The sequence below is a fragment of the Bidens hawaiensis genome, unplaced genomic scaffold (genome assembly GCF_021521415.1).
Source record: "Bidens hawaiensis isolate Kalapana, Puna unplaced genomic scaffold, B.hawaiensis_p1.1 tig00015188_1, whole genome shotgun sequence".
Lineage (NCBI taxonomy): Eukaryota > Viridiplantae > Streptophyta > Magnoliopsida > Asterales > Asteraceae > Bidens > Bidens hawaiensis.
In genome coordinates this window covers 232,973-255,843 of record NW_027492346.1, presented here as the reverse complement: position 1 = coordinate 255,843, position 22,871 = coordinate 232,973, and the positions used below count along the sequence as shown (strand labels likewise).

The following is a 22,871-nucleotide window of genomic DNA, read 5'->3' as shown; positions in this document are numbered from 1 at the left end:
AAAATGCTCCTTTAAAGCTAGTTAGTTTGTTATATTTATGGGGTGCACTAAACCAAAATCAACCCTTAGTAACGGTTTGATTTGGTTCGGTTTTAGATCTTAATGGTAAAGTAAACATTTAGAATCACTTTAGAGTTTAACAACAAACTCTATCGTCATCATCGATCTAAGAATATCACCATCAAATCCAAAGCTTGGAAATAAGAAACCAAATATAATAGAATCACTTTAGAGTTTACCAACAAACTCTCAAGAACAGTAAAGTAAACATTTGATAAAAATAACATATCAGTTTCTGTTATAGCATGAATCGAAAATTTCACAATCTAAGCATCATAATCAGTTTTGACTAATTTTGTCATAAAACCCTAGAAGCTGTGTAATAGGATTTGCATCAAAATTTATCAAATTAGAATCAAACTGGGAATTACAAACCAGCAATATGAATGAATTACAAAAGATATATGGATTTAAAGATGAATTACATGAGAATGAAGAAAGAATATTTGAGAAGATGACCTAGAATCACGAGTGTTTGATCATTTGATAGCCAAAGAAATCAAGACAGTGAAAGTGAAGGGTTTTTTTGTATCTTGGCTAATAATACCCAATTTGATTAAGTCAAAGATTGAGAGAGAAAAATGAGCGCTAGAAGACAAAAGGCAAGAGAATGAAGGAGGAGTTGAAAATGGAGTATTGTTGTGGCTTGCTCTAAATTTGGAGGGTTACTGTAGCATTTCATTAAAATATCGAGATGAAGTTTGGAGATAAAGAATGAGTTGGAGTAATTATTTAGATATTTTTTTTAAATTTTAGAAATAGAGATGTGTATGGAGAACCCATTAGAAATGCTTCAAGAGAGATCAAACATTAATAATTAAATGGGCTGTAATCAAATTTATTATTAATAATTTTTAATCATTTAGTTTTTGTTATCTATTTATGTATTAATGGTTGTGCAATGCATCTGTTCAGAGCTATACAGGTGACAAGGTGATGCTAGGCGAGTGTGAACAGGTTGGCAGTCAAATATAATGAATCATTATATCAATTTTTTGTTAATTTGTATGCACCTCTTACTTGCTCTTTTGAAAATTTTGTTTTATCTCATAGTTCTTCCAGGAGCTCATGAAGGTGCCACGTATGGAATCTAAGTTACGTGTTTTCCTTTTCAAAATTCAATTCAACACTGAGGTAATTTTTACGGTATAGATTGAGTGTTCTAATCATATAACAATGCTATACATGTATTTTTTTTTTCTTTTATTCGATATTACTATTATTATCATTTTTAATTGTTTCATTTCAACCTTTCTTTCAGCTTTCAGATTTTAAGAAGAGTTTGAACACTGTAAAAAGTGCATGTGATGAGGTACCTTGATCAATGTAGTAGATGACATTGTTTGTAATCCTTAAATATTTATATATATTTTATCTCATATAATCCTCTTTCTTATATTAGGTTCGAAACTCGGTTAAACTAAAGGAAATCATGAAGCAAATTTTGTATTTAGGGAATACATTAAATCAAGGAACTGCCAAAGGTAAGAACATCATCAATCTGGAATACTACATATATATAATATATATAGTAATATTAATATTACTAATTATAGAACAAGAATGAAATTACAATCGAATGAATACTCCTACAGCTCTCTCCTTAACGTGTATTGCATCTAACAACTAAACGGTTACCAGTTACCACAAACATAAAGGAAAGAGAATCTTTTGTTGCACTCGGTAGAAAATACTAGCTACCGAAGTCGATCTTGATTCTAAATCTCCTCAGAGTCGAACACACGCTACCAAGCTTTAATCTCTTTAGATATCAGACTCCGACATTTCTGTAGCAGCACTACACCAGCGGTATCATCACCTGATTTTCTCCCTATCAAAGGACCGTTACGTAACGTACAGTCCCTACTAACTGTCTGAGTAGACTTAAATATGTGTACTTTATCACTGTATAATCCGACGATATCCACCTTAGTGCAAAGTTAAACCCAATCAAATCGCCATATGTGCAATAAACACTATAGAAACTGTTGACCTGATAATGCTTTAGCCAACATACCGGCCAGCAAACATTTTCATGATTATAAACCTTGTCAGCTTTCACCTCCTTTGAGTTTAGAGATGAGATCCATGATAAAATAGCAATCTAACGTTGATATGTTCGGTCCTCTCATGATACATCTGGTTCTTTGAAAACTGGATTGCCCCTTGATTATCACATAAAACCAATGCATAAAAGTCAGAAACAAAGCCCTTCAACCATATAGATTGCTTTGTTGTTTTAGTCAAAACAATATACTCTGGTTGACAAAAATACCACGCATGCTGTGCGTAAAGATGATTTCCAAGTGACCAAGCTTCTATGAACTTTTAATGCATAACAAGTATCAAAATCCTTTGCAAAATCAACATCCACATAACCAAGAACCATACTTTCTTCATCGTGAGCATTACCAAATTCCAGCCCAAAATCTCTAGAAGCCATTACCAAACTCCTTAGCCACGAACCTAGACTTGACCCTCGAATACCTTCCTTCAACTTCTGATCCTTTGGCTTATTAACTAGAACCTGTAAGAATAAATATATTTTATATATTTATTTATATGGCCATCATTATCATTTATATAATAATAGATCAAAATAATTAATTATACCTTATTATATATTAGCTTGGTAATTGTTGATGAGTCATATTACTCTTAATAGCTAATAAAGGGTTTCCCCTTGGGTGTATATATAGAGAGAATAAATTAACATCATAACCTAATCATACACACATAATAATATTGTGTGCCTCCTCTCTCCTAAACCGGGTTCCTCTCAAGAACCCTAACCATCCTTAACAATACATCCTAAAGGGGAACTCGATCAAGATGACAAGCATGTCGACTACATCATACCCTGCTGCGGTTACGACTCTTCATGCTGTAACAGGTTCATATGTTTAATATTTATCATGTTTTATATTACTTACATGAAGAACTGATCAACAGAACCCAAGTTTCATTCGTGAACAATCATCTCCCATTGCTTTAATTGACTTCTCTTTATCAACAGAATTACTGACAACATCACTAAGTGATAAAGGCTCAAGACTACTTCTAAACATAAAAGCACATATGTCTTTATTGCTCCTATATTGTAGGAGGAACAATTTTCGTGCTTGGTATATCTCAAGCCAAGTTATAACCACTTAGCTGTTGAATATTTTCATTTACACCACCTTTCACCGTTGGATTGAGAGCTCCACCTCTATATGAATACCCTGGTCACTATGTTTTCTTAAAAAGTTTTACCACTTTTGCTACCGGCCAGATCCTTATACAATGTGTCTCCTTTAAGCACCACATCCCTTCTAACAATAAGTGAGAACTTTAACAATATTATATCCACAGCCTATAGCCTTTGACTCCATTAGAATATCCAAGAGAAATACACTTTTGGACCCTTGGTTTAAATTTCCGTTGGTTAACATGGCATAAGCCAATGATCAAAAGACCTTCAAACTAGAATACTATGTCTTTTTCTCAGATCACAACTGATTTATTGGTGTGTTTCATACCCACCGCTGATGATGGAGATCTGTTAATATTAACAGCTAGGTGGTTACAACAATCATAAACGAAAGAGAATCTTTCTGTTACATTGGTGGTAAACATTAGCTAGTAGCTACCAAATTCGTTATTCTAAACCTCCTCAGTAGTGAACACAAGCTATCGAGCTTTATTCTCTTCCGGTAGCAAATTCCAACATATGAAACACCTACATCAATGGTAGCATCACTTGCTCTACCTTCCTGCCACACACTCCCTATCGAACTTCCCACTTGACTTAATTGCTAATTTTAGCACTATATTCCTACAAAATGAATGCGTTTTATTAATATATTTTGTTTGGATCTATACAATTCTGCAGGTTCTGCAGTTGGTTTCAAGCTGGACAGTCTTTTGAAACTCGCTGATACACGGGCTTCTAACAGCAAGATGACCCTAATGCATTATCTGTGCAGGGTACAAGTCTCTTTTTCATAAGTATTGCTATTTGTACATCTTAATTTCATTTTTGAGAAATTTAGCAACTATATCACCATTTTGACAGTTTCTTGCCTCTAAGTCGCCGGATCTTTTAGATTTTCATGCGGATCTTGTTAGTCTCGAGTCTGTGACTAAGGTTCACATTCACATATTTTGTCAAATTTTTAATCATCATTTATTGTTGGTAAAGGAAAAATGAACAAAAAAGGTTGAATTGCAGATACAATTGAAGTATTTAGCAGAAGAAATGCATGCAATCATTAAGGGACTGGAAAAGGTTAAATAAGAACTAGATGCATCAGCAAATGATGGCCCTGTATCTCAAGTTTTCCATAACGTAAGTAAATATCTCGCCAAATTATTACCTTTTTGATACATTTTTCAAGACTATAAATGTTGTCAAAATTACATTTTTAACTTTGCATTCCCAAGTAATTTTTTTACTTGAACTGTTAGACATTAAACGAATTCATTGGCTTTGCCGACTCAGAAGTGGCGTCTGTGACAAATTTGTATTCAATTGTGGTAAGAATCAAGAACCCTTTCACAATGACATCATCTTACTTAATTTGTTTCCCTTCACAAAAGTCACTTTCGGATATTTTTAATTTCTTTTGTATTAATTACAGGGTAGAAACGCGGATGCGTTAGCCCTATACTTTGGTGAAGACCCTGCACGTTGCCCTTTTGAAGAAGGTAACATATATATAAACTATAAAGGGTCTTATTTTCTTTTATTACAATTCTGTGTTGAATAAATAACCAATGATGACACATGGTTTGCAGTTACTCAGATTCTTTTAAACTTTGTGAGGCTATTTAGAAAAGCTCACGAAGAGAATTGTAAACTAGCTGAACCAGAGGAAAAGAAAGCACAAAAAGAGGCCGATATGGGAAATTAAAGGGTATTGATTTTACAAAGAAAAGCAGGAAATAAGCTGAATCGGATCTACTCTTCAAATGATCCGGTCAAAGGGTCGGGCGTGTTAGGCTCTATTTGTACAATTGTACATTAATCTTTTGTATTATTTAGAACTATTCACGATGTAATTTACTAGCTTACGGTTTTGTTTATGTATGTTTGGCCTGAGACCTTGTAACTTTGAGCCTAATGGGCCGTTGATAATGATATAGTGGTACATGGAGCTGGCAATATAAATAGTGCAAGCCTCCATGCATAACACAACTTTTTATATTCTTTACCTCGATTATATTTTGTTTACTTTAAAACCTTACTTAAAAACTATTCTTTCATTATTTTATAAATTAAAAGTCTTTCTTTTAACTTATATTCTTTTATAAGATAAACCTTTAATTAAATCTTATTTTCTTTAAAACCTTACGTTTCTTCTTCTCTAAAAATCGTATTCTTTTCTTTTCTTTATTATTTAAGAATATTCATTATTACTTAAATAATATCTATAACAAAGAATTATATAAATATCACATTGACATATATACATATATTCATATTACTTTCTTTTCTTTTCTTTTCTTTTCTTTTCTTATACTCTCTTTTATTTATCGAGATATCGAGTATACCCTCGACTTTAGGTTTTAAGTCTTTTTAATAATTTATTATTATTTTATTCGGACATCATGCCTACCTTTGTTGGCTTTATAACAGCCTACACGATTGAGCAGCACTTCGTCGCCACTTCATTTTCCTAACACCTTCCTTTCAACACCTTTTCCTTCGCACGTATATCAAGACACCAACACTTCTTCCCACGTCGGCATGCTTTACGAGACGGATCGTCGGGACGTCGGAATGGTAACACCTTCTTTGTTGGAAACGCCGTTCGTGTGTTGCACGAATATCAAGGAACGTCTGTATTTTGGCACGGTTTACGAGGAATTGGGGGCACGTACTCGTGGTAATCGAGGGTGTACTTTTATGGGGTCTAGAGAGATGTTAGAGAGAGAGTTGTAGGTGAAATTTTGGTGTGAAATGTGAGATGTCCATTCTTGCTATTTATAGACATTTCCAGGAGGGGCATCGCGATACGCGATGGCCATTGGTTAGCCCGTCGCATATCCCGACGTAGGCATGACCAATCACCCCTATCTCTGCCACACGGCGAGACCATGTGCCACCAACTGACACGTGGCAACACGTGTCTTGGCTGTCAGACCAAGTCATTGCGATACGCGATGACGTTGGTTCATCAGCGATCGCGTGTCGCTATGGACCACTTTTCTTGGGTTTATAACCATGCCCATCGCGATACGCGATGGGCTTGTCTTCTGTGTCGTTGCGTATCGCGACGGGACAGGGAATCAAAATGTTTCATTTTTGGCCCTTCATCTTTTTGGAACTTGGTATTTTAATCTCGAAATTTTCACGATGTTACATTGAGTTATAACTTATTATGTAGCAAAATACATATACATAACTTATTAGGGACTCCAAATATCGAGTTAGGTAATACGAGTTTCTAAACGCTTTAAATACGTAACACAGTATAAGTAACGATGTGAGGTAACGATTTTCAATTCATCAAAACTTGCAAATTGTAAATATGATATAACTTTAGTATATGTAGAGTCCATTTTGTATATTTAGTCTTATGTATTATTCCCGAGATCGACATAAAAGTATTTATAATAATTTACTTCCCGAGGCCATATGTTTAGAGCCCATTGGGCCGTTTGAATAGAAAACTAGTATGGCATGACCTCACCGACATGCCCATACTACACTTAACTTTTTGACAAAATCTTATCCATCTAACTCTCTCTACTCCCTCTCCTCCCTTTCTACTTCCGGAAATAACTTAGCCACAACAAGATCTGAGATCTTGGTTAACCACTAGTGATTTCCGCTAGCTAGGTGGTCTAGATTGATCCAAGAACATTAGTTGTAGTTGTTTGATCCGTAAATAAGGACCTACAGTATCAATATCCAATAACATGATTAAAACATAGACATCCAACGTTTCATTGATTATAAATGTTTAAAATCACATTGAAAACTAAAACGAGTCGGGTTTCGGATTTGAAAATAAACGAATGTTACACAACCCGAGACACTTTTTGTCACTTTTTATTATGAATAATTATCAAATGCAATATTATTACTAATTAAATCCCTATTATCTCAATAATAATTAAATTTTTAAATAAAAGAATTCAGGAGGTAACATGCATTATAAAATTTCTTGAAAAGTAGTTTATTTGATTTTGCCCATTTGACTCATTAGCGATCAAATATAACTCAAATCGAACCGTTGATGGGTAAATGGGCTGAAATCAATAGTTTTATATCTGTTAGCTTTTGTTATATATTTATGTATTAATGGATGTGCATTGCAACTGTTTAGAGTTATACAGGTGACAAGGAGATGCTAGTCGAGTGTGAACAGGTTGGTACCCAAATAATGGATTAATTTATCATTTTCTATAATTTGTTTGTCACCTCTTTGCTTAATCGTCATTCTTTTCCAAACAAATTATCTCTTAGTTCTTCCTGGAGCTCATGAAGGTGCCATGTATGTATGGAGTTAAAGTTACGTGTGTTTCTGTTCAAAATTCAATTCAACAGTCAGGTATTTCTTATGGTATAGATTGAGCATTGTAATTACATAATAATGCTATTATATGTTCTTTATTTGATTTTATTATTTGTTAAAAGGTAACATTAAATATGTTGAATTTATCTCTTCAGTTCATTTTATATTTTATAGTTACTAATTTTTTTTTTATTATATTTGTTTGTGTAATATTGTTGCTGAGTGGTCGTCAAACTAAAAGAGCGTTTGGGCTTTGGAAGCTGGATTGCATTTGGGTTGCTAGAAGTTTGTGTCCAAGATTACAAGTCCAAGTAGAAGCCCGGCCCAGTACAAAACAACTGATCTGTAATATGGCGAGTTGAGTTTGAGAAAGAATTCAGACGATTAATAACTCATATTATTACTTTCTCTCGCTAGTTTTATTTCATCTAAGATTGTGGTTTCATTTCATCTCTTCGATCTTCAGAATTATCGATAGAGTTTTTTTGTTATTATTCAAATCATCTTGTTGATGATTTGAGTTCAGTTCTTCTGGTTTATTTTGAGATCTTCATTGTAGTCTGGTTTATATTGTATCTGTCGATTGTGCTTTAATAAGATGAAGATTTCAATCTCCGTTTGTGACATTATTATTATTATTATTATTATTATTATTATTATTATTATTATCTCATTTTGACAATTCATTCAGTTTTCAGAGCTAAAGAAGAGTTTGAACACTATAAATAGTGCATGTGATGAGGTACTTTAATATAAACGTTGACACTGTTTGTAATCCTTACATATTTATTTCATATAATCCTCTTTCTGGTATTAGATCAGGAAATCTGTTAAACTTAGAGAAATCATGAAGAGAGTTTTTCATTTGTGGAATACATTAAATCAAGGAACTGATAGAGGTGAGAACCACAAAATTTGAATACCATTTTTTATGATTATTTCACATATGGTTCTATACAGATTTTGCAGATTCTGCAGTTGGTTTCAACCTGGACAGTCTTTTGAAACTCTCTGATACACAGGCTTCTAACAGCTACATGACTTTAATGCATTATCTCTGCAAGGTCCAAGTTTATTATCTGTAAGTCTTGCTATTTAATATTTATACATCTTTTGTTTCTGATAAATATGTCACCATTTTACAGGTTCTTGCCTCTAAGTCACCAGAGCTTTTAGATTTTCATGTGGATCTTGTTAGTCTCGAGTCTGCAACCGAGGTTCGCATTCAATTTTTTTTTTCAAATTATAATCATTGTTTGTTCAAAATATGAACAGAAAGGCTTAAATTGCAGATTCAGTTGAAGTCTTTATCAGAAGGAATGCAAGCAATCAGTGTGGGACTGGAAATAGGTGAACAAGAACTATATGCATCACCAAACGATGGCCCTGTATCTCTAGTTTTTCATAAGGTTAGTAAATGTTGTCAAAGATTATATTTTTTATTTTACATCATGCCAAGTGATTCTTTGTTTTAACTGTTAGACATTAAAGGAGTTCTTCCGCTTTGCTGAGTCAGAAATGCGGTCTTTAATAAGTTTTTATAGTAATGTGGTAAGAATAAACCACTTTTTATTAAGGGCATCATCTTCCTTTTTTTTGGGTTTTTTTTTTTTGTCGATGGTAAGAATAAACCACTTCACAAAATTCACTTTTAGGTTTTTTTTTTTTTTTTTGTATTAATTACAGGGTAGAAATGCTGATGCATTATCCCATTATTTTGGTGAAGACCCTGCTCGATACTCTTTTGAACAAGGTAGCATATAAAGTTATAAACAATGAATGGTTTGACATTTTCTTTAGTTATAATTTTATTTTTGATTAATAACCGGCGTATGACTCGTGGATATATCTTATGGTTTGCAGTTACTCAGACCCTTTTAAACTTTGTGAGGCATTTTCAAAAAAGTCATCAAGAGTACTGTGAACAGGATGAACTAGAAAGGTGAAGAATAAGCTGAATTGGATTTATTGTGCATTCATATGATTCGGTCACCAATGCTAGTCACAACCATGGGCGGATCTAGTTAATTGGGTGTGGGTTCACGGGAACCCACTGAGTTTCGGATTTTATATAGAATGCCTATATAAAATATGATAGTGAACCCATCAGATAAATTTGTGAGTGAACAAATAATCAAAGTTGAGCCATGATCTAATGGTAAAAACCTTACTTTAGTATTGTGAGAACCTGGGTTCAATTCCCACTTATAGCAAATCAATCAATCAATCAATCATACCCAGTGAAGTCCCACCGACAACAAAGCTATAAGTAGGGTCTAGGGAGGGTGGGATGTAGACACATCGTACCTCTATCCAAAGGGATAAAGAGGTGGCTTCCAGAGAGACCCTCGGCTCTAAGTCATATGTATGGAGCAAAAGAAAGGAAATCAAAGTTCAATAGTTATGTAAAGAGCTAATACTACTACTACTAATAATAATATGTATGAAGTAGAACAAAGGGAATTAAAGTTCAACAGTTATATCAAAACTAATAATAATAATAATAATAATATATGAGGGGGAATACCATTATAATATGTGACCTAAATAAGTTAAGTATAAGCCCTAAGGTATTCATTTATTTCTAAAAATCATTAACTTTAATTCTACTTTTCCAAAGATTCCTATTCTCAACCATGTCCTCGGAGAGGTTTAGGTCTATGAAATCATGCCTAATCCTTTCATCCCAAATCAATTTAGGTCGTCCTCTACCCCTTCCCCCCTCTATAGTAATGTTTTCTACGGATCTAACAGGATTCGTCGACTGTCTTCTCATCACATGCCCAAACCATCTCAATCTCCACTCTCTTATCTTGTCAGCTATGTTTGCTACCCCTAATCTCTCTCGAAACATGTTTCTTATTCGGTCTAGCCTTGTGTGCCTACACATCTAACGTAGCATTCTCATTTCTGCTACCTCCATCTTCCGTACTTGTGCCTTCTTGATGGCCCAACAATCTGTTCCAAATAGCATTGCAGGTCTAACAACAACCCTATAAAATTTTCCCTTTAGTTTAGTCGGGAAAGTCTTGTCGCACAGTATACCTGTGGCTGCTTTCCATCTACACCATCCTACCTGAACTCGATGAGTCACATCACTGTCTAATTCCCTATCGCTCTGAACAAATGATCCTAGATACTTGAACTTCGCTACCTGCGAGACCACCTGCCCTTCGATGGTGATCTGTACGTCCTCATTGTCATTTATCCCACCAAAATCACAGTGTAGGTACTCTGTCTTAGAGCGTTTTGTCTCTAAGGTTGTTCGCCACTCCTCAAGCCTCATGTTTAGATCTTGTTTTCTCTCAGCAAGTAACACAATATCGTCTGCGAACATCATGCACCACGGAAGAGTCCCCTGAATCGTCTTTGACAAGCAAAAAGAAACATACTCAACGCTGACCCCTGGTGAAGACCCACCTCTACAGGGAAGAAATCAGTATCCCCCACCCACTGGCGCACGAACACTTGTTTAACTCTTTGTATACATATCCGTAATTATCTCTATGTACTTCGTGGGTACCCCTCTACCCACCAGGCACTCCCCAAGAACCTGTCGTGGCACACCGTCGTAGGCCTTTTCCAGGTCAATAAACACTATATGTAGATCACGCTTCTTCTCCCTATACTTTTCCATTAATCTTCTTATAAGGTGTATTGCATCTGTTGTGGAACGCCCCGGCATGAAGCCAAATTGGTTGACCGTAACCTGAGTTTGTCGTCTAAATCTAACCTCAATCACTCTTTCCCTTAGCTTCATAGTATGGCTTAGTAGTTTGATTCCTCGGTAGTTACCACAACATTGGGTGTCTCCTTTGTTCTTATAGATAGGAACTACAACGCTGCTCCTCCACTGGTCCGGCATCTTACCTGATTTGAGAATACTATTGAACAGAGTAGTTAACCACGTGACTCCTTCCTCTTTACCTAATTCCCACTTATAGCAGATTCTTTAAATTTTTTATAACTTTAGTCATTGGTGTGTGTATCTTACTATCTTATGCTTGGCCCAACAACTTAGCCAGCATGCAAATCTGATTGCTATGTGTTACATAGAAAGAGAGATAAGCTTAGCCATTCTAAAAAAATGTTATGGTCATTATTTTGAGGAAACAAATATGATCTTTAGTAAAATCTCATTCTTGGCACACTGAATCGACCCGAAACCGTCGAATTGAACCGAACCATCGAAGCGATTCGAACAGTCGGAACGACCTGAACCGTAAGACCAACCCGAACAGTGAACCCATTGAAAAATATTCCTAGATCCGCCACTGGTCACAACCACACGTGAAGTGAACCAAACTGTAAAGCCCTTTGAATTGCAAACACGTGAAAAGAACATGGCAAATATATACATAGAACAAGGTGCACTTGCGATCGGGGATATATTAACCAAAGTGACATTAAATACTACCTCTAGTTAGCCACATCAGATGGGGGGTTATTCTTTGAAATAATGAGCCCAGCCTTAAGGACTTGTGTCAATTGAACTATAGTAGCTAACATTTAGTTAATTCAAGTCAAAAAGGTTTGTTTTGTAAATTCTTAACCACTATTTAAAGCGGCGGAACATGCTGGGATGCGACGGATTGCCCATAAGCGCTTGACACTATTTAAAGCGACAATATTTAACAAACTCATTTCATTTCACAACATCAAAATGTCACATTACAATATTCTTAAGACAAATATAACAAAACATAACAAAATGTAGCAAATCAAATATTGTTCATTGTTACTAATATCATAAAGGTATTTGTGACGTTTTTCTTCAAGCTCCATAATCAACCTAAATGCAAACCTATAACATTTTATAAAATAAAGTTTATCAACACAAAGGTTGGTGAACAATTAATAAGTTTGAGCATCTAACATCTCTAATAAACGAATCCAATATTAGACACATGTCCTCTTACTAATCCCCCAAATGTTTTATTTTCCCGCCCATATGTTAAGTTGATTATCCAATCTCCACAGGTGATTAATATTAGAAATTGTTCCTATTCTCCAACATCGCCTGTTTCACAATTACACTGTGTTCCAGAGTCTCATTTAGCTGCGTTCCCAAGCTCCACTTAAGGAGAGAGAGGAAAAGAAATAGATGGAAAGATAGATGTTGGAGTGTTCCCAAGTTTTTTTTATGGAAAGAAAGGAATAAAAAGTTCAAAATTTGTGTTCCCAAGTTTCATTTAAAGGGAGAAAGGAAAGGAAAAGTGAGGGAAATGTAAGGTTTTAATGGGTGAAAGTTTTCTTTCCAAAATGGAAAGAATTGAATGGAAAGGAAAGGAAAAGAGTTAGGAGGTGAGAAAGGAAAGGAAAAGAAAGTTTTCCTTTCATTTCCTTTCTTTTCTTTCGTTAAGTTAACTCGGGAGGGAGGGGAGGGGAAGAAATTAGGAGAGAAAAGAAAGGAGACGAAAAGTTTTTTTTTTGTGTTCCCGAGTTTAATGATTAGGAAAGGAAAATCAAGGAATTTACATATTTCATATGTTCCCGAGTTTGAGAGGAAAAGAAAAGAAAGTTATAGTTTTACTATCATACCCTTTAAGTAAAACTAAAATAAAATTAGTTTTAAGGGTAATTTAGTAATTGAAAGATTTTCTCTCCTAATCTCTCCAATCTAGAAGGATGAATATATGTTTAAATTTTATAGTATTTTCCCTCCCCTCCCATTCTCTCCTTAAAAAATCTCTGTAACATGATATTTTAATATTTTCTCCTCATTCCCTCCCCTCCCCTCGGTTAAATGAGACTCTGGAACACAGTTAGGGTTCATTCACAAATAACTCTTCGATTCTTCAACATCATTTTCAATTTCAAGATCAAGCCCTAATTCTTCTATATGCTCCGGATTCACAATATCGGAAGGCTATGTTCGGTTCAGTTCAGTCGATAAACACACAACCACTGATTAATCATCTCTAGATTCACAATAGCTGAAGGTATGTTATTTAATATGCAATTTTGTTAGTTAAGATGATTCCATTCAATATTGTTAGGTTAGGCTAAATGTACCCCCCTGGTTGCTTGTCATACCCCCCCCCCATTGGAAAAACCAACTTTCATATTAACCATTGAAATCATATAATTACCAAATTAGCACAAAATAAGGATTTCATATTATTTTTTTACAAGTTGCGTTTTTTTTATGATTTCGAGTTTAGAGTTTCGGGTTCAGGTTTCGGGTTTAGGGTTCGGGTTCAGGTTTCGGGTTTAGGGTTCGGGGTCAGGGTTTATGGTTTAGGTTTTCGGGTTTAGGGTTTCGGGTTTAGGGTTTCGGGTTTCGGGTTTATTTTGTAAAAGATAAAGAGGTAAAATAAGGATATTATAAATATATATACTATTAAAATTAAAAAAAAATATATATTATAAATATTTACAATATTAATACTAAAAAAATAAATTAATAGTAATACTTGATAGTTTTTAATTTGATATATGTAGTATTGATTATTAACTATTAAGTGACAAAAATGTTGTAGGGACTAATATGTATATAAAAAATTTTAGGAGGTAATAGTAATTTATCTAATAAGGTAAGGGGGTGTATATTTAGTAAAAATGGTGTGAGGCGGGGGGGGGGGGGTACGTTTAGCAGCACCCATATTGTTTTACCGATTTTCCCTGTTAATTTGTATAAAACTTATACTTTGGCACGCTTATTGAGTTGATTATTGACTGATTTTTGTTAGAAAGGGGATGAGATTGGGGTTCTTTTTTTAAATTTATTACTATTTGAATTGTGAGAGATTAATAGGAATAATTTTATTGCTTTATTTTTCTTTTAATTGTAGCTTTAAGATTGATGATATTAAAAATAAGAGAGTGGATTACATCTCAAATGAAGTACCAAACCATGATGATCCATCAAAGGCATACAAGTTAGCTTATTTTTTTCATTTGCTTATTTAAGTTTTTACAAAAATATATTGTTATTTTTCTTAAGAATGAAATGGCTTTATATGTGTAGCTTGAAGGATTTGTAAAGCAATTGAAAGGTGTTGAAGATCATGATATAAGTAAGTAACTATAAATTTCTATTCTTTTAGTTTGGTATGAGTAAGTAGCAGTCCAAAAGCACATAATTAGTTTTAAGATTTTTTATACTGCATGTTTTCCGTTTGTTTGTTGTTACATTATTGATTTATGTACTAATTCTTCATATCTAAAATCATGAATCTTGGTATATAGTATTACATGCCCCCATAATATTAAAGCCCATTACTTTAATAGCTTTTAATAAAATTCATTTGAAATCTGTACATGTTCTCATTTTTTTTGAAATTACCGTATTTACCCTATGTTCTAACATTTCTTTCGATAAGAACTTATATATTTTCCTTATAATGAGCTCTCTCTAAAGCTTCTATCAACAGTTATCTGACCTGTAAAAGCAAGAATGAGTTGACTCACATTGATTTTCTGCATTTTATTTATAAGGAATTAAGTAGTCCAAAACAAGAGGAAGTCATACTTGTCATTTGATAAACAATTTTTTATCACTAGAAATGGTAAAATGGTCATGCCTTTTGGATTTAGATTTTATATCACTATGTTAGAAACGGTATGATTACATCTCATTAACTTCCTGAACTTTTTTTGTGCAAGCTCTTTGAGTTATTTATAGTGAAGACTAACTGTATTTTTGTGTCTGACACTAACATAATTAGAACTTTAGTTTTGTGACCTTAAAATTTGGACGGATTTGTACAAATTATGTTTCTAGCAATCTTTTTAAGTTTAATACAAACTTTATTCAGTTCCTTGTATGTGAAGAGTTGCATCAATTTAAGAGAGTATGAAGCTATTGATGGTGAAATATTGCTTGATGATGAAGATAATGATGGATGGTTGGCTACTTACGGGCAACCAAAAGGTATGCATAATGCATATATCCATCTACAGATCTTTATATAAACTTTCTAATATATATTTTGAAATTGGTTTAACTATCTTTTATTCTTTATAGACAATTAGACACCAAGAGTTATGATGAGGAAAATGTACCTTCAATGTTTTTTTTCTTATGATTAGCTTGGATGGTATGCTCTTGTAGTGATTGAATGCTTTATGGGAGAGTTTTTCGTTTTTGGTGTTTGACTTTTGTGGTCAAACAAACCAATAACCTTTTACCTTAGTAAAAGGGTCAAACTCATAATTTTTAATAAACATGTTAAGCTCATCATTTTTAGTAAACGGGTCAATATCATTTTTAGTAAACGAGTCAAAAATATCATTTTTAGTTAACGAGTCAAATTATAATTTTATTGAAAGGATAAAAAGTAAATGGGTCATGAAAAACATACTTTTGACTATCTTTGGCTCATTAAAATTTTTACCTATTTCTTTCTTGACTTATAAATTTTGACCTACTTTTTTATGTACGTGTTTATTAAAAGTTCGCATGATAAAACGGAATCCCTTTGACCCGTTACCAATAAAAATGGAGTGAAAGTTAAAAGTCATATTTTTTATTTTTAAAGTATAATGGATTTTAGTTTAAACAAATGAGTAAAGAAAGACTGTATGCCCAATTTATAGCTTCATTTTCATGGCTATTTAATTGGCATTTAGTTATACTAATTTCTTATGTTCATGTTTATTATGGTCATTTATCACATTTCAAAATCAACATGGTTTTGACTTTTGAGTCAAATGACTAAAGTTCACACTTCAAAATCAACATGGTTACTTCATAGAACCAGGAAATTCTTAGTTACGATATTTGAACATCATGATACGCATCTATTTTGAGAATATTTAGGTGTTGGTTTTTGCTATATAACAACTATTCTGTATAATCCTGATATAAAAACATTTTTCATTATGATCTTTATTTAGATTTTTAACCATAATTTGAACATTTTGAACTTGCAGGTACTATTTTGACCATAAGTTTGTGGACGGCCTAGCGTAAGAAAATATCCAACAATGTTTGTGGGGTGAAGTGGTGAACCAAGTTTGTGAGGACATGCAAGCCATAGAGTTTTGTGAATTATAATCACATTTTTCCTATTATATATAACTTGTAATATAATTTATAATATGTATTTACATATTTTTGATATATATGTTGTTTTCATTATTCAAACGATGTAATACGCTGAACTATACAAAATATCACAATGTCGTATACAATAAAATCTTAGATTTATGAATTATTTATATGTTTGTGAACTATAATTGTAGCTTAACATTTTATTTAATTAATCTAATATGATTTCGAATTTTTATAGAATTAAAATTATTCAACCTGTGTATCACACGGGTATCTAACCTAGTATAAATATATACTAAGAAAAGCCACAAAACTTGTATACGAAACGTTAAATAAAAGCAATAACTTGGATAAATAGATATCGCTAACACATTTGCGACACCTAGCTATAAGGGGATGCCAAATAGTCTAGGACTTTATAGTTATCGTTAATTGTATTACGTTAACGACACCTTGCTATAAGGGGTTGCCAAATAGACTAGGATTTTATAGTTCCACCAACCAAAAGCGATAAACACATAGGCATATAATCATAGAACACCAAATCGAGCATTTATTTAAGTAAGTATACAATAACATTTGTGGGTTAAGATTCAAGTATAAAGCATTTGATTGAATAAGTATGAAATGTCACCCGATAGCGCACCGGCTAAAGTGATTGCGTCCTCAAGGTTCACGGGTTTGCTACTCATAACAGAGTCCCGGATTTGCATCGGTAGCCCCCCAATATATTTGTCAAGCTCGCGCTCAGTCGGGGTAACCAAGTGAGGGACAAGAATGCTCAACTCGTGAAAACGAAGTGAATAAGCGGCGTTATCACCACTTTCTTGCTTTAGGTTCCAAAATTCTTCCTCGAGCTTTTGAAGTTCGTGCTTGGAAAAGAACTTCTTCATCATAAGTGCCTTAGATCGGACCATGGAAGAGCCATAGCCGTATCCGAACCTTGGAGGTGCATAACACTACCCGCCATGTTAGAGCGATTTTTCTAAACATGTTTGAAGCGAAATTTGTCTTTTTCGCTTCGGGGAATTCGCTGTGTCGAAACACACTCTCGATCGATTCGAACCATTGCAACAATGTAGTCGCACAGTTGGTTCCAAGGAACTCGGACGGGTTGGCACTAGTAAATTGCTTATACAAATAGGATGCGGGTTTGGGTTCAACAGGTGCAACAACGGGTGGAGGTTGGGTAGCTTGGATTTGGGTTTTAAGTTTGGGAATCACAGCGGCCATTTGCTTGACGACGAAAGCAGCCATACGTCGGTTGGAGTTCTTGCGTGGATGACGGCTAACCGGAGACATGCTAAAAGATTATAAAGAAAATGGGAAAAGTTTGAGATAAAAGAAATGAACATGAGGGTGTATAAAATAAAATAAGATTTCAATTTTTTTTTATTGTGAATCCTAGAGTTAGTGAGGAGAAGATGTTAGTGTTAGATAAAATATAAAACTTTGTATATAAATAGCAAAACCGAAACAAACGTAAAAGATTTTTGAGATGTCGTAGTTTGAAAATTTTGAGATTTTGAGATTGGTAGAGTCGGGAAATCGTTCACGAACCACCGTGATTCGATATTCCGACGCTAAAATATTTTCTAAAACACCACGTTGGAGTCTAAACATGTTCATGAACCACCACGACTTTTTCATGTTTTCGACTCAAATAGCGATAATAACACAATAAATCGAGATACAACGTCATGTCAAAACACTAGTCTACGAACCACCGTAGTTCTATTGTTTTAACACCGAAAATTAAGATGGCGACCGGAACGCTCGCATTCGACTACTTAAAGAATTGACATGTATAACACGATTTGTGGCCTAGAAAACGAGAACTATAATTCAACCATCCCAGGTAAGTAAATCACCTTCGATTCTTGGAATCTTTTTGTCAAATGGTCGTTTTATAATGTCTCGTTTTCTGTGATGGCTACAAATCCTATATAAAGCAACCTTTAAGGGATTTGAAACAACGGGATCCAAGTTAATCTTGTAATTCATAAAACACAATGAAAATACACTTTTTGTGTTTTAAGGTAAGGATAACTTGGAAATACTATGATATGTGAACATTTATGATATGGTGAATTTTAAACAAGTTTATAAATAACATGCGATATGAACAATCAAAATAGAGTAAATACGTATAAGCACACGTATAGGACCCTAAGCATAACAATACTAGGTCGTTACGTCTAACCATATATCCTATTGTCACGGCTCTGATACCAATCTGTCACACCCCGACCAAAGGCGGCGGAACATGCCGGGATGCAACGGATTACCCATAAGCGTATGACACTATTTAAAGCAATAATATTTAATCATTTCATTTCACAACATCAAAATGTCACATAACAATATTCTTAAGACAAATATAACAAAACATTACAAAATGTAGCAAATCAAATATTGTTCATTGTTACTAATATCATAAAGGTATTTGTGACGTTTTTCTTCAAGCTCCATAATCAAGCTAAATGCAAACCTGTAACATTTCATAAAATAAAGTTTATCAATACAAAGGTTGGTGAGCAATTAATAAGTTTGAGCATATAAATATATAGTAAGAAAAGCCACAAAACTTGTATACGAAACGATAAATAAAAGCAATAACTTGGATAAATAGATATCGCTAACACATTTGCGATACCTACCTATAAAGAGATGCCAAATAATCTAAGATTTTATAGTTATCGTTAATTGCATTACGTTAACGACACCTTGCTATAAGGGGTTTGCCAAATAGACTAGGATTTTATAGTTCCACCAACCAAAATAATCATAGAACACCAAATCGAGCATTTATTTAAGTAAAGTATACAATAACGTTTGTGGGTTAAGATTCAAGTATAAATCATTTAGTTGAATAAGTATGAAATGTCACCCCAAAACGAAAGGTAGAAAAATGGGGTATGAAAGTATTCACGTTCAAGTAATAGACTTGAAAGATTGGATGATTTGGAGTTTAACCGGAATGACGGGTTTAAAGAGCAAGGCCTAAATGAAAGTAAAAGTCTTGAATTAGGAAGGTTGTTTTAGGAAACTTTAAAATACAAGATACGAAATGTAAACAATTTAAAGTTTAAGGTTTAAAACGTAACTATTTAAGAATTTATAATAACCCTTTAAAAATGTAATTTTGCTCGAAACAGGGTTAAAGTATATAACCTTAATATTTACTCAACCTATGTTAAGTAATAAGGTGGGTAAAAATGCAAGAATGCAAGTCCCTTTGGAATAAAGATACTAAAACGGGTCTTTAAAGAGTGTTCGGGTTGTTGGTTCGGGTCTTGGTAATTGGTCAAACCCAAAGTCAACTTTCCAAAATAATGAATGTTATAAGATAACTCAATAAAACTTAATAAGACTTAACCAAGTATGTAGTTCTATTGTTTTAGAACTAACAACGCACGTTAAGCGAGTGTTCGGTTTTGTCGGTCCAAACTTTGTTATGAGATCAAATTGGATCCAACATTTTCAAGTACTTAATAAAATAATTAAAATCAGTTTGTAAACTACTTTTAAAGAAATATACAAGTCTTGATAGCTAAAAACACACTTGTGTGTCTTAAGCGAGTGAAAATCGGTTTAGTTCGGTTTGGTTCGGTTTCCATCTCATAATAAGTTCATAGATGGTTTCCACATGCCCAAATATCAAAGAACTTGTATAATAATTTACAAATGAAAATACTTAAGTTTTACAACCAAAAAGTTAACAATAAAGTCTTTTAAACAAAAGTTCGGTTTTCGGTTCGGATCTTGGTTCGGGTTAAAATCGAGGTAAGATTCTACAAACCCATAACCACATAACTCAAAAAAAAAAATGATTTTAAAAACTTAAATCTGACATTAAACATGTTTAAACAATTATTGAACAAAAACTAGTAAACAAGTTCGGTGTACGGTCTAGAGCTATTTACGGTTAAACCGAGGCTAGACTCTTAGAACCCATAACCATGGAACTTGTAAATAAACTAAAATGAACAGAAGTTAAGCATGGTTAATATGTATAAACAAGTTATATATATATATATATATATATATATATATATATCAAGAACACGAAGTCCTTCATGAAGCCTTGTCCTACGAGGTCCGGAACTTAACCGACCGGGATCGGAGAAGTAGCTACCAAAGGTAACAAGGGGTGTATATTATATATATGTTGTTCCACCATATTCAAGTATTAATAAGACCATATGAACTAATTAGAATGAAAGATTAAACTCAGTTTGACTTTTGGAAGTCAAACCTTCAAGAACACTAAGAAAATAACCTTGAATCGTTGATGTTTGAGAAAGTTTTGGAGTTGTAGCAGGGGAAAATGGATGGAAATGGTGGTGTATATATAGGGGAAAGATTTGGGTCAAACATGGGTGTAAATATCTAGAGTTTGCATGCAAAATGGATCAAAACAAATCACAAAACAACAACATCCGAGTTTTGCTGCAGACTGCCTTTAGCGCGGCGCTAAGGTCTCTGCCCTTGACCTTAGCGCAGCGCTAAGGTCACCTGGTGGAAAATTCTGACTTTCAAAATTGGCAGTTTTGGCCCCCGGAGTTGGTTTTAAGCGTTTTAAGGCCATTTTATGGACCAAAAAGGGTGTTTTCAAGACCCAACAAATGTAAAACAATATTGTAACATAAAATCCATCATTTTGATTATATCGAAGGTTTCGGTTTACAAAACGGGTCGGTTTACATAATAAACGAATACAAATAAGACCCGAATTGACGAATGTCACAAATATAAAGACACACGCAGTCTTAATACTAATATAGAATATTAGCCCTATATATATACCCAACATCTTTTAGGGTAGGCAGGGAGGGCAACAGCCCAAGGCCCAACATCTTTTAGGGCCCATAAATATTTTTTGCATTTTTTATACAATATAAAAACAAACCAATATAAGTTCATAAGTTGAATTTGGTTCAGCTGGTAGGATTCCATTCTGTCATGTTGCCCGCTTAGGTTCGATTCTTGCATCTGGCAGTTTTTATGAGTTTATTTTTTGGGAAGCACAAGCCTCACTTAAATTTGGGGTCTTAACTATGTATGCTTATTAGTTTATTTAATATGCCCCCTCTTTTATCTAGTCACCGTGTGTCTTATATTTTGTTAATGTTTTTTTACCATATTATTTTATTTTTTGTATTTAAAAACCAAAATGACTTTTCATTTAAAATAATAAACGTTAGAAGAGACTCGCGATTTATTTAAGTATACGAGTTATAATTAGATCAATGTTACAATAACTTTATTTTGTTAGTTTTATCATAAATATCGTTGTAGTATTGACCTTTTATGTAAGGTCCCGTTCCCGGTAGCCCTACTTTGGACGTCGGATTTACTCATAAACACAGTTCTACAAATCAGAGTTAATCAAAACTTTCGCGGAATATAAAACTTTAACCGTTTATTACAAAACATTAAATCTTTTCTTTGATACTATAACACAAAACATTATATTTAAAACATCTTTTCTTCTTTCTTCAGATGCCAGAATCCATGCCATGTGTCATCTTCATGTAACTCTACAATCAGCTCACCTGCGTGCATACTAAAAGTCAGCTACACTGAGTGAGTTCTAGTTAATCAAGCAACTTATCATACAACCACTACATGCATCATATACGTATCCGTAGGCACGTAGCCCACTATCTGACCTGCTCACATTACCACTTAACCTCTTATTTACCCCTACCACTTAGCCACTTTAATAACGAATGACGTTATGCCACTTTGCCACTTTAATAACGAATAACGTTATGCCACTTTGCCACTTTAATAACGAAGTCACGTATAGGCTTACCCTACCACGTACTATCGTCATGCCACTAACACTCTTACTAGACTCTTGCCACTTCTAACACACTCTACCTCTACTTGTCTACAACACACTTCATATCATTATATAATAAGCAAGTCACATCATAACATTCGTACACACTACAACCACTTGGAAATCACTATCCTTGGCGATACGTGTTTTGGACAAAAATCTTTTAAGGATCAAGTATCCAAATCTGTTAAGTGAGGTAAGGTGCTAACTCGGTAACAACTAAGGTATGAATGAAATCTTGTTGAACTCAGTGATGTGATTACGAGGGAAAAAGCCCTTAACCAAGATAGTCTTACTTCGGTCAAAACTTATCAAGGTAATCTTTGATAAAATGACTTCGGTCAAGGATTAATAAGCTAATTTTTGGTCGAATCACTTCAATCAAGGATCAACAAGGTAATCTTTGGTCGATGAGTATGTGATTATCGTGATCTCCGGCACAAAAAGCCCCCGGACG

General features: G+C 33.9%; 1 long non-coding RNA gene and 1 pseudogene across 1 annotated transcript; both read left to right on the top strand.

Moving 5' to 3' along the window:
• LOC143548494 (uncharacterized) overlaps positions 1-22,871 on the top strand; it is a 154,780-nt pseudogene that overhangs the window by 11,197 nt on the left and 120,712 nt on the right.
• On the top strand, positions 8,960-9,541 carry LOC143548509 (uncharacterized). Its single transcript, XR_013137966.1, has 3 exons — positions 8,960-9,116; positions 9,252-9,318; positions 9,429-9,541. It is a non-coding gene; the product is annotated as an uncharacterized LOC143548509 (long non-coding RNA).